Raw genomic sequence first — 12,257 nt, forward strand, 5'->3', positions numbered from 1 at the left:
ACAAACCTTGTTTCACCCTAAGAATTCTACTCTTTATTTTCAAATAAATCAGACCAGTTATAACAACTGACTATATTTATGACCTGTCTCCTAGGTTCAGAGATTAAGAGTCTGCTTTTGAGAGCTCATGAATGAGTATGACAAAATAATGGTGTGTAAATACCCAGAGGGCATTTAATTTTAATCTTGTACAAATATATAATACTTGGAGGAAAGCTGGACATAAATGCAATTATACTAGGGAAAATATATTGAAGAGAATTTCATTTTAATGTGTATTGGTTCCTATTTAAGTTATACTTGTGTTAAAAAGTAATCCTGACATATTTATCCACATTATTAATAGGCTATTTTCTTTATTCCTATCATGATCCAAGGATCATAAAACCCAACCTGTCCAAATGGATGTAAGAATAGATCAACCTGCAATTCTAATGCTACAAATCAAGAAGTGAACATGCATCTTGCATTCAATTTGTACATAACTAGGCCTGGGTAGAGGCCCCTATCATGCTGACAGTCTGAGATATTCTTTATTTTGAGCACATGGAATAAGATGAGTAAGTACAACTTCACACAGCCCTACCAGTCACAAGTGTGATTGATGGGATGTGAGCTGCTCTCTGGAGGACTAATGTGAAAAGCCCAAGGAATCCTAATCCCACCCCAGGGTCTCAGCCGAAATGCTGGCTCATAGCTTTACCTCCCGTCATTCACCTGATGCCCGTGTGTGATGCCTGCCCAGTGGTCTGCAGGGGAACTTTAGGGCTTTTCTATTAGGTGTTTAAACTTATATTTCTCTAAACAAAACAAAAAAAAATAATCCCAACTTTTTCCCCACCTGTGCTTATAATTCCTAATTGTGGTGACTTGGCATTCTCCAAAGAAAGTACACTGACACTCATCCTAGCATCACTCTGTGGAAAATGCAGAGTCTGAAATCCATGAACTAGAAGTCCTAGTCCCATAACCAAGGTTTCTGGGCATAGCCAAGTCACATTGCTTCTCTGAGTTTCAGCTTTCTTTATCTCTAAAATGGAATAGCTAGAATATGTCTATACTATATACCAAAAAAGTGTAGCACTTGAATAGACTGAGATAACCTAAAGATTTGTTAGATAACCTAAGCAAGTCATAAAATTACAAATCATTGTAGCTAATAAACTGGCAATGGAGATTACATGGAATAAAAAAAATGCATTACACAAAGAATTTATCAAAGAGAAAAAAATAAGCAAATACCAGAGGAGACTAATAAAACACACACACACACACACACACACACACACACACACACACACACACAGAGTAAGGTGGTGAATTTAAACCCAACCAAAAAGAATCACATGAAATGTAAATAGTCTAAACATGCTTTTGAAGACAGGAACTCTCAGATTGGACAAAAGAACAACGCCCAACTTTAAGATGCCTACAGGAAAGGAAGAATCAAACCCAAGGCCCTTCAGTCCACAGGCCAACATCCTATCCACCGAGCCAAACCAGCTAGCGTGAAAAAATACTTAAAACTTTTGCATCAAGTGGCTGCTTAAGGGATTCCATAATCCTCAGCTGCACCATTTGAATGCCCATAGCCCCTTTCCTTCTGCCCTACCCCACAGAGAGAAGCAGGATCTAGATGGCGAGAAAGTGTGTCCTGTGTGGGGCCTGGAAAGATGCTATAACGAGAAGCATAAAGTAGGAAAAAAAAAATTTTTACAGTCATGCACGCTGCCTAGTCTCTTCGAGCTGCTTTAACAAAATACCACAGACTGGGGGGCGTAAACAACAGAAGTGTGTCTCTCACAGTTCTGGAGGCTGGAGGGTGTCAGCATGGTCAGGGTCTTGGAGAATCTTCTTTCAAGTGGCAAACTGCTGACCTTTCACCCCTGCCTTCACATGGTGGGAGGGGATAGTGAGCTCGCCGGGGTCTCTTTTATAAGGGCAATAATCCCATTCACAAAGGCTCTGTCCCCATGATCTAATCACCACTGTAAGGCCCCCACCACCTAATACCAACACCTTGAGGGTTACATTTCAATAAATGGATTTGGGGGACACAAACATTCTGATCATCACAGACATAAAGGCTGAAAATTTATGTTGATGACAATGATTAATGTGACTTAAAAAAGACTTTTTCTAGGAAAGAAAAATATTATTTGATGGTGATAACCCATGTCTATATTTGTTTTTTTAAATGCTTAGAGAGGATTTTTCTGATCAATTATTCTCATGGCCAATTATTAGGAACTAGAGCCCCAGTGCAGAAAATTTGTGCACTGGTAAGGTCCCTAGTGGCTGCCAGTTGCTGGCTAGGTACTCCTTTTCGCCAGCCACTTGCCACCACTGCTGCTGGCTAGGTTGAAGCTGGCCAGAGGGAGGGCCCATGGACAGTTGGCTGGCCAGATCCGCTACCTGGTCAAATTCCCAGTCAACTCCCAGTCAAGGGGACAATTTGTATATTGGGCTTTTATTATATAGGATGCTATCACACCTTCATGAACCATGTTCACCACTCTAAGGCTTAAGATTTTATCAGTTTGTGTTTTTTGTTTGTTTAAAATATTTTTTATTGATTTTTTACAGAGAGGAAGAGAGAGGGATAGAGAGTTGAAACATCATTGAGAGAGAATCATTGATCAGCTGTCTCTTGCACACTCCCTACTGGGGATGTGCCCGCAACCAAGGTACATGCCCTTGACCGAAATCAAACCTGGGACCTTTCAGTCTGCAGGCCTGAACCGGTTTTGGCTGTTTGTGGGTTTAATATTATACCCTGGCTATGTTTCTCCACAACTATATTTTGCCTTTAGTCTTAGCTGTCTCATTTTGGTGAAGGTCACCCTCATGTCACAAATCATGGAGAGGTGGAAACCCTGTCTCTAATAATAAACAGAGCCTGTTTTATGGCCTAACAATCTGCTGAGACTCTACCCACACCTGAAGCTTGTGAGGCTCTGCAGAAGCTCAAAGACCACAACTGGTGACCTTGTCACAGAGACCACCACTCTGAAACCAAGGGCAGTGGGGATCCTCAGAAGACAGCTTTGTCTAATGCTGGTCCCTGGCAGAAGCCAGACTTGAATGAAAAGCACAGAAGAGAACTTATCCAAAAACCAGAGCCAATTCTTTCCCTCATGCAACTAATGCGGAGAGTGTCCTGGAACCTTAAGTACCATTAACTCCTCAACCTGAGAATGGAGGGAATGATTGAACCTTTAAAGAGGCTGCCAACTTCCAGCCTCAACACTCAGCTGTGGCATCTCCTGGCTCACATAGGAGTTCATAACAAGGAATTCATACATGTACATATACAATATGCAAGGTTTACATGCAGGGTGGGGCAAAAGTAGGGTTATAATTGTTCATTCATATGGAAAATAATAATAAATAATAATACAAGAATAAACTGCGTTCTGCACACTCACAACTGTAAACCTACTTTTGCCCCATCCTGTATTTACATACATTTCCTAAGTAATGTATTTGGAAGTCCATTTTTTTAATGACATGTGGAGAAAAACATTAATTTATTTCCCTAAAAGTGGAACTGCCAGTTCACTCTGAATAATCAGAGATATAACTCTTGATCTGCAAATTCATGTACATTTGTAGGCTGCTAATATGTCAAAAGGGAATTGAGGTCCCATATTCTAAATGGCACATATTGTTAAAACACTTATAGTAACCTAATTATTGTTCTTGGTACATAAAAAACAACAAAAAACTAAAGAAGTACTAAAATCTCAAAACTGACTAGATTCTATGAAAAATCTAACATGACTATAGGGAGACAAAATATTTTTATGCAATGTTTGTTCTTATCTAACATGGATGCTTCCCAGAGAAATTTTGCCTTTTCTTCTAATTAAATGATTAAATACATAATGCTTTTCAGAGTTACCAATATTTATAGCATCATCAAGAATTATGACTCAACTTCCTTTCTAGATAATGGGGAATATAAAAAATTGGCTTATTCATGTCTGGTCACTCATATCAAGATGTAATTGCCTTGCTAAAATCCCACAGATATAAAAATCTGCTTCCAGTTCTTTTGATTGCAAAAAAAAAGGCTAATATTAGAAATAGTAAAAATATCACAGAAAGAGTATGCCAGTGAAAGACTGATAGAAGAGCCATCCTCTGACAAGAATATAAGCCACAGATTGCTGTGATTAAAAACAAAACTAAATAAAAATTAAAAAAAAAACAATGTCTAGTGATTCTTGCAAAAATAAAAACATGCGCCTACATTATCATCATCCGTTGAAACAAAACACTACAATGGTTAAACAGCTGGTTGAGATAGAAAACTTGGTCTTTATCAAGAAAAATATTACCATACTTCTCTTACTATTTTAGCAAAACAATATCTTCAAATAAAATCTTCTATGGCAATCTGTTGGAATGAATAGAAATGCCCTGACTGGTTGGGACAGGATAGTGATGGGTGGAGGCGCTGGATTTCTGGATACTGGACTCTCTTTTATCCTTCTAGATTGCTCCCAAACAATTCCAGTTTTTAAACAGTGTTCTATGACAAGGATAATAGATGGAATAACTAACATTGACTATTCACCACAAGCAACCCTGAGGGGAAAAAAATCCAAGTGAAAAACATGACTCTAAGGTCCTTCCATATCTGTTTATACATTCTCCTCCCTTATTCTCCCACCGCTCTTATCTGCAGTGGTGCTGACAGCTGCCCCAGCCCACCAATGTATCACCTATGTGCCTGCTCACCCACCAGGCAGATACCTATTGTGGAGGTCTTTATTAACACCTTTCAGGTCAGTAAGAGCTCACTGGATGGCTACTTGTTACAAGGTAATGTATTCAGACACCATGGAAGGAACTAGACACCTTATAACCCACTCCCTTTAGCCTAAGGCCAGCCAGCACCACTACTTTTTACTGCCCTTTATCACCACCATAAAAGGGAAAGATGTTCCCTAACAATAACATCTATTCTTTCATGAGAATCTACTATGAACTCTCTCATATGTTCTTAGTTGAAGTACAAATTGGTGCAATCACTTTGGGAAACTGTTAGACAATATATATACTAAAGCCTAACATATGCATAACCTCTGATCCAGAAACTCCACTCTTGGATAGATATGTGAGCATGAGCGTGTGTGAGCGTGTGTGTGTGTGTGTGTGTGTGTGTATGTGTGTGTTCAAAGTGAATGGATACAATCAAAGGCACCTGTCCATGAATGTTGATATATGCACTGATCATAACAGAAAAAAAAGGGATGCAAATCAAATGTCCATAAACATTACAATGGGCATATTCATTCAATGGGATACTACCCACCAATAAGAATAGACAAACTACAACTGCTTATAATAAAGATTAATCGTGTGAACATAATTCTAAAGGAAGGAAGCCAGATGAGCGCCCACCCCCCGTCTTCCTCCCAAAATAAGTAAAAAAATTATCTATGGCATTAAAAGTCAAGATACTGCCTTGGCCAGTGTGTTTCAGTGTTAGCGAATCAACCTGCATACCAAAGGGTTGTGGGTTCAATTCCGGTCAAGGGCATGGACCTGGGTTGCAGGTGTTTTGTTTGTTTGTTTTCATATATTTTTATTGATTTCAGAGAGGAAAGGAGAGGGATAGAGAGAGAAATTATGAGAGAGAATCATTGATCAGCTGCTTCCTGCACACCCCCTATTGGGGATCAAGCCTGCATCCCAGGCATATGCCCTGGACCAGAATTAAACCTGGGACCCTTCAATCTACAGGCCAACGCTGTATCTACTAAGCCAAAAAAGCCAGGGCTGGGTTGCAGGTTTGATCCCCAGCTCCAGTCAGGGCACATATAGGAAGCAACCAATGAATGTGTCTTTCTCACATTGATGTTTCTCTATCTCTGCCCCACCCCTCTTCTTTAAATAAATTTTTTTTAAAAGTCAAGATACTGGTTACCTAGTCCCTACACTGAAAGGGATCATAGAGTATTACAGATGTCCTAGTAGCGGCTAGTTTGAGCACTCTCATTTCATTTGTCAAAAGCCACGCAGCTATACATTCATGATTTCTGCACATTTTCTCCCAAAATAATGAAAATAATCCATTTTAAAGTTCACCACATTGACAAAATAATGGAAAAATAAAATATTCCCATTGATGCAGAAAAACAATCTATGGAAGTCAGTCTTCATTAATAAAAACGTTTGTAGCAGACGTGGACTAAAATAGTACTTCATTAATCTGACAGAGAATATCTAAGAGGATTTCCCAGCAAACCTCGTCTGTCACTGTGAAATACTGAAAGCTTTCCCTGGAGATCCGAAATAAGACAAGCATGACTGCCTTCACCAATTCTCTCTGATATTTTACTCCAAGTCCTCTGCAATGCAAGAAGGCAAGCTCAGGAAATAAAGAAATAAAACTGCTATTATTCATAGATGACTTGGTGCACAAAGGACATCCAAGTGAATACAGAGATAAGCTATTATAATTAACCTGTCAGCTTAATAAAGTCATTGGATAGAAGGAAAATAAAGTAAAAAAATCAATTTATTTCTAGATATGCACAATAAAAACAGGAAAATGTAGAAATACATAGAATCAAAATACACCCAGACGTAGGCAATGGTTCATTACAAAGCAACTCCAGAACTCTACTCAGAACATTTCAAACCACTATTTTAAGAAATGAGAAAACGTTTAAGAAATGCTCTATTTAATAACTTTCTACAGTAGTAAACTTTGGAGGCAGGGTCCTTATTTTAATAGTATTAACAGATGCATTTTTAAACTAAAAAGTAAAATTTTAAACTATAAAAAACATGTCAAGATACTTTTCCCTGAAATTCATTTTTAGCAAAAATGTAGGATATATCACTCCAGAGAAATAATAATTGTGTCTAAATTACCACCCCAGCTTTAATATCTAGAATCAACTCATTTGTAAAGCACTTAAATGCGACACCATGTCTTTCTTAGCCATTTGATTGAAGATTGAATATACAGAGAGATTGAAGATACAAACACATAACAGCCAGAACACGAGTGAAAACACACTGAGCCGCAGTCTGCAGCAACCACAACCTGCAGGAAGCCAACCCACAAACCCACAGCACGCAGCAGCTGAGCCAGGAAGCCAGACAGCACCTCCTTCAGCAATTGTCCCAAGAGGCCAGGACTCGATCAACAGCTGATAGCTTCCCTGATGTCTGTCCTCACTTCCAACGTGAGACCTGCAGGAGAAAGCCTCACCCAGTGCGGCGAAATGCACCCTCACCCGTGACACAGGAGGCCTAGCATCCACCCAATCACAGCTTCCTGGGAGGGCAGCCTGAGTCAGGCACATGGAAGCCTTCTGTCTTCCACTCTAAAGCGTTCCTTCTCCCCTGCCAGCCCTGAGTCCCTGCCAAGTACCACTATGGTGGCTGACCCCTGTATACTGAGCTCTGAATAGACAGCCTCTGCCTGCTCTCACCGGGGTGGTCTTCGCTGATGCCAGGGGGCCTGCGATGAAGGTTTTCTGCCTGAGGGCACAGAGAAGCAGGTGTCAGTGTGACTGATAGAACAGCCTCTGCCATGGCCATTTCAGGGGCTGACTCTCCTCAGGAACTTGGGCCTTTACAGAATTTGTCCTGTTTTTCATAATGTTCGCACCTGACTCCTCAGAGGTGTTACTTAACACAGAGGTTTTCTTTTAGTCCGTTCTCTTTTAACATCTGCTTGTATTTTTATTTTTACTCTTTCCTGTGGATTCCCACTTGTCATCAATGCCAATAGGCTATGGGTCAATTGTAACCACGTAAGCACTGTCTTATTCTTAGTCTGTGCCATGTTCCCAAGGAAAACTTGGCAATTATTTTCCAGTGATCCTCTGTTGTCTTTGCCCAGATGCCTAACACTATACAATAAAGACACTGTAATCAAAACAGCCTGGTACTGGCACAAGAACAGGCATATAGATCAGTGGAACAGAACACAGACCCCAGAAATCAACCCAAGCCATTACGCTCAATTAATATTTGACAAAGGAGGCAAGTGCATACAATGGAGTAAAAACAATCTCTTCAATAAATGGTGTTGGAAAAATTAGACAGTTACATGCAAAAAAAGTGAAACTAGAATCACCAATTTACACCATGCACAAGAATAAACTCAAAATGAATAAAAGACTTAAATGTAAGTCATGAAACCATAAAAATACTAGGAAAAACCATAGACAGCAAAATCTCAGGACATCTCTAGTAGCAGTATGTTTGCCAATATAAGGAAAAAAACAAATAACGAGACTACATCAAAATAAAGAGCTTCTGCACAGCAAAAGAAGCTACAAACAAAATGAAAAGGGATCCCACTCTGTGGGTGAATACATTTGGCAATGATACATCTGATGAGTGGTTAATTTCCAAAATATGAAAAGAACTCATACGACTTAACAAAAGAAAGACAAACAATCCAATTTAAAAACTAGCAAACTGAAGGCCTGAGGTAGGAAGGGGGAGTCAAGGGGATCAATGGGGGAAAAGGAGGACATATATAATACTTTCCACAATAAAGATTTAAAATATCAATAAAATAAAGAATGGGCAAAGGACCTAAATAGAAACTTTTCCAAAGAGGACATACAAATGGCCAACAGACATATGGAAAACATGCCCAAAGTCACTGATCATCAGAGAGATGCAAATTAAAACAACAATAAGTATCACTTCACATCTGCCAGAATGGCTACCATCAACAAATCAACAAATGACAAGTGCTGATGAGGATGTGGAGAAAGGGAACCCTAGTTCACTGCTGGTGGGAATGCAGACTGGTGCAGCCACTGTGGAGAACAGTACGGAGTTTCCTCAAAAAAAAAATAAAAAAAAAATGGAACTGCCATTTGACCTAGTGAATCTATTTCTAGGAATATACCTTAAGAAACCCAAACACCAAACGAAAAGAATGTATGCACCCCTGTGTTTATAGCAGAGTTACTTGCAATAACTAAAATCAGCCCAAGTGCCCATCAGTAGATCACTGGATAAAAAAATCTGTGGTACATTTATTATACACCATGAAATATTATACTAAGCAGCAGTTAAAAAGAAGGATTTCTTACCCTTTGAAGCAACATGGATGGACCTGCAGAGTATTACGCTAAGTGAAATAAGCCAGTCAGAGAAAGACAAGTATCTCATGATCTCATTTATATGTGGAATCTAATAAACAAAATAAACTGATGCACAAAATAGATCCAGAGACATGGAAGCATGAAATAGACTGACGAATCTCAGAGGGAAGAAGCTTGGGGAAGGTGGGGGAGCAGGGAAGAGATTAACCAAAGAATTTCTATGCATTTATACATAACCCATGGACACAGATAATAGTGTAGTAAATACCTGGGGGGTGGGAGGGTGGTGAAGGGGGTCAGTGGGACATCTGTAACACTTTCAATAATAAAGATAAATTTAAAAAATAATTTAAAATAAAAAGGTAAGTGCTACTGTTTGAAGGGGAGATGCAATCACAAGGAAAAGAGAGTGAGGGGGGAGAGAGGAGAGATAGGGAATGTGGGGAACCAAAGACCGAATAGTACATCAGTTGGGTGGCTACACCACAAAGGGGAACATTTACACAATGGAATACAATGCAGCTATAAAAAAAGAGGTCCCTCAGCCACAGGAGTCCTCTCTGGTAGCAACTCCCCAGCTCAGACCAGTGCATCAGAGGACAGAGAGAGGGTAGTGTGTCTCCAGCTCCCTCTCATCGCCTCTCTCATTGGCCAAAATTTGCCCCCCTAGCAATTAAATCATTTCCAGCTGTGTCCCCTGAGCTTTCAGACACCCACTGGTGAAGCCAGAGGGCACACCCTGTGCCAGACACTTCATTCCTGCCCAGAAATGCTGGGAGGAGTCAGAGCCTTGGGGGCCTATCAGCTCAGGGCTGCCTTCTGGAGCCTGTGTCTTCCATCAGATGCCAGCCTCGGGGGAGGGGAGAAGAGGATATCTGTGCTGCTCTTAAATGGGGTGGCAGTGGCCATGGCTTGCAGGTGGCAGCAAAAAGTGGGACACTTTCCACGAACAAGTAGCCAAAAGGCTAAGACATAACAAGGCCCAGAGAAACATGGCCCAGGCACAGATCACATGGGAAGACTCTGACAAAGGAGGTGTCAACACAATAAAACTCCCCAAGAAAAATAAATAAATCCTGCCCAAACTCAAAATAGAAAGTTGTAGGACCCAGACTTAAGTGGTTAATGGCCACCTATCTTCCCAACAGAGTGGGCAGAACAAAGTCATGATATGCAATAATGGTACCCCTTGCCTTGACAGGTGTGGCTCAGTGGATAGAGCATCGGCCTGAGGACTGAAGGGTCCCAGGTTTGATTCCAGTCAAGGGCATGTACCTTGGCTACAGGCACATCCCCAGTAGGGGGCGTGCAGAAGGCAGCTGATGGATGTTTCTCTCTCATGGATGTTTCTGGCTCTCTATTCCACTCCCTTCCTCTCTGTAAAAAAAAAATCAATAAAATATATATTTTTTAAAATAATAAAATAAAATAATGGTACCCCTAGACTCTATAGAGTACTAGTCTTTAGCTGATATGCATACAGAGAAGCAGCATGGAAATAAAATTAACCTTCCCCCGAGGCCAGGATTGTAGTGAGGCTGCCCAGAACTAAGATAAGACATAAAGAGATCATAAGACATTGTTTATGGCTAGAAGGAGTTATCTTGAGGGAAAAGGATCAATGTTGACTTTGACATGTAAATATATTCCTGCACACATAACAAGGAAAGAGCAGTCATTGAAGGAAATGCCACGTTGGAAGAGAAGCCGAGATGTTTGCAACTGTTTATTGCATAACCAAACACTACCAGCATTATTTTATTGTAGTTCATATGTGTTTGTGTTATAAGAACGTAGAAATTTATAGCTCAAAAATAACAAAACATGTCTGTGTCTCCCTTGTATGCATATATGCATAACCTATGGACACAGACAATAAATAAGGTGGTAAAGGCCTGGGGCGGTGGGTGGGGCAGGCTGGAGGGGGTCAATGGGAGAAATAGGAGACATAGGTAACACTTTCAACAATAAAGATTTATTAAAAAAACAACAACAAACATGTTTGTGTCTGTCTCGGAGCTTTGAGTGAGTTAGGTCCTGGGATACATGGGGTCTTGCAAGATTCATCATCAAAAGTGCTCCTGAAGAGGAACCAGGATGGTGGCACAGGTTCTTCCCACAACCACATCAAAATTACAACTAAAATACAAAACATAAAACAATGATCACTCAGAACCGCCTGAAAGCTGGCAGAATGGAAGTCCTACAATGAGAGGAGAAGAAAGCAGCTGAGACTGGAAGGAGGGCTGAGGCACAGCACGCTGCTTTTATAATTGGGAGATCATCTCTGCAGAGGCCACCCGTGAGAAGCAAGGGTCCCAGCCCCATACCAGATCGCCAGCCCAGGGTCCCAGAGCTGAGAAGAGAGGTCCCTGAACGGGCTGTAAAAACCAGCAGGTATTGGGGCTGAGAGACATGGAGGCTGCTGGAAACCCAGGTGTCCCTCTTAAAGACACAAACTTACTCTGACTCACTTCCTCTGAGCTCCAGCGCCAGGAGGTGTTGAGGGACCCAGATATGTACGGTGAGGAGCTGGATTGTCTGGCATCAGGGCAGGAACTCGGGGTGGCTTCTCCCAGATGGGGGTACTTGCAGGAGTCACTGGGAACTCCCTTGTTGCAGGGCTGACTGGCAGCCATTTCTGTTTCCTCTGCCCCGGTGATTCCCTGAGACCCCACCCATCCAATCTTCAGCCCCACCCAAGCTGTTTGCATTGGCTTTTGCATATGAATGTCCTGGCTCAGGCTTCAGACTTACCTAAAATCTCTCAAGCTGCAGCTGGGTCAGGTACCCCAAATTTATCAATAAATGGCCGAAGACCCAGCACTAGCACCAGCCTGCCTTGCTTCTCAGCTGGGCCTCACCTGAGTACTCCTAGCCCAATACAAATGGCTTCTGCAAGGTGGCCCCAAGCAGTGGGCTGACCTTGCACCTCCCTGGAGCTCTAGAGCCTGGGGGGCAACTTCAGACCATAGCAGATTACAACTCTACACATCCATAAGCGACACACTCCGTGAGCACCAACGCCCCACTGAAGCAAGTCTTGCGCCATAGGGGTGTCTCCTGCACAGCAGCTCTCCCACTGTAGTCCCAGCTGGTCCTCACAGCCAATCGGCCTGGAGGTCAATTCCTCCCAGTGATGCCAACAGCAATCAAGGCTCA

The sequence above is a fragment of the Pipistrellus kuhlii genome, unplaced genomic scaffold, assembly GCF_014108245.1.
Source record: "Pipistrellus kuhlii isolate mPipKuh1 unplaced genomic scaffold, mPipKuh1.p scaffold_m20_p_17, whole genome shotgun sequence".
Lineage (NCBI taxonomy): Eukaryota > Metazoa > Chordata > Mammalia > Chiroptera > Vespertilionidae > Pipistrellus > Pipistrellus kuhlii.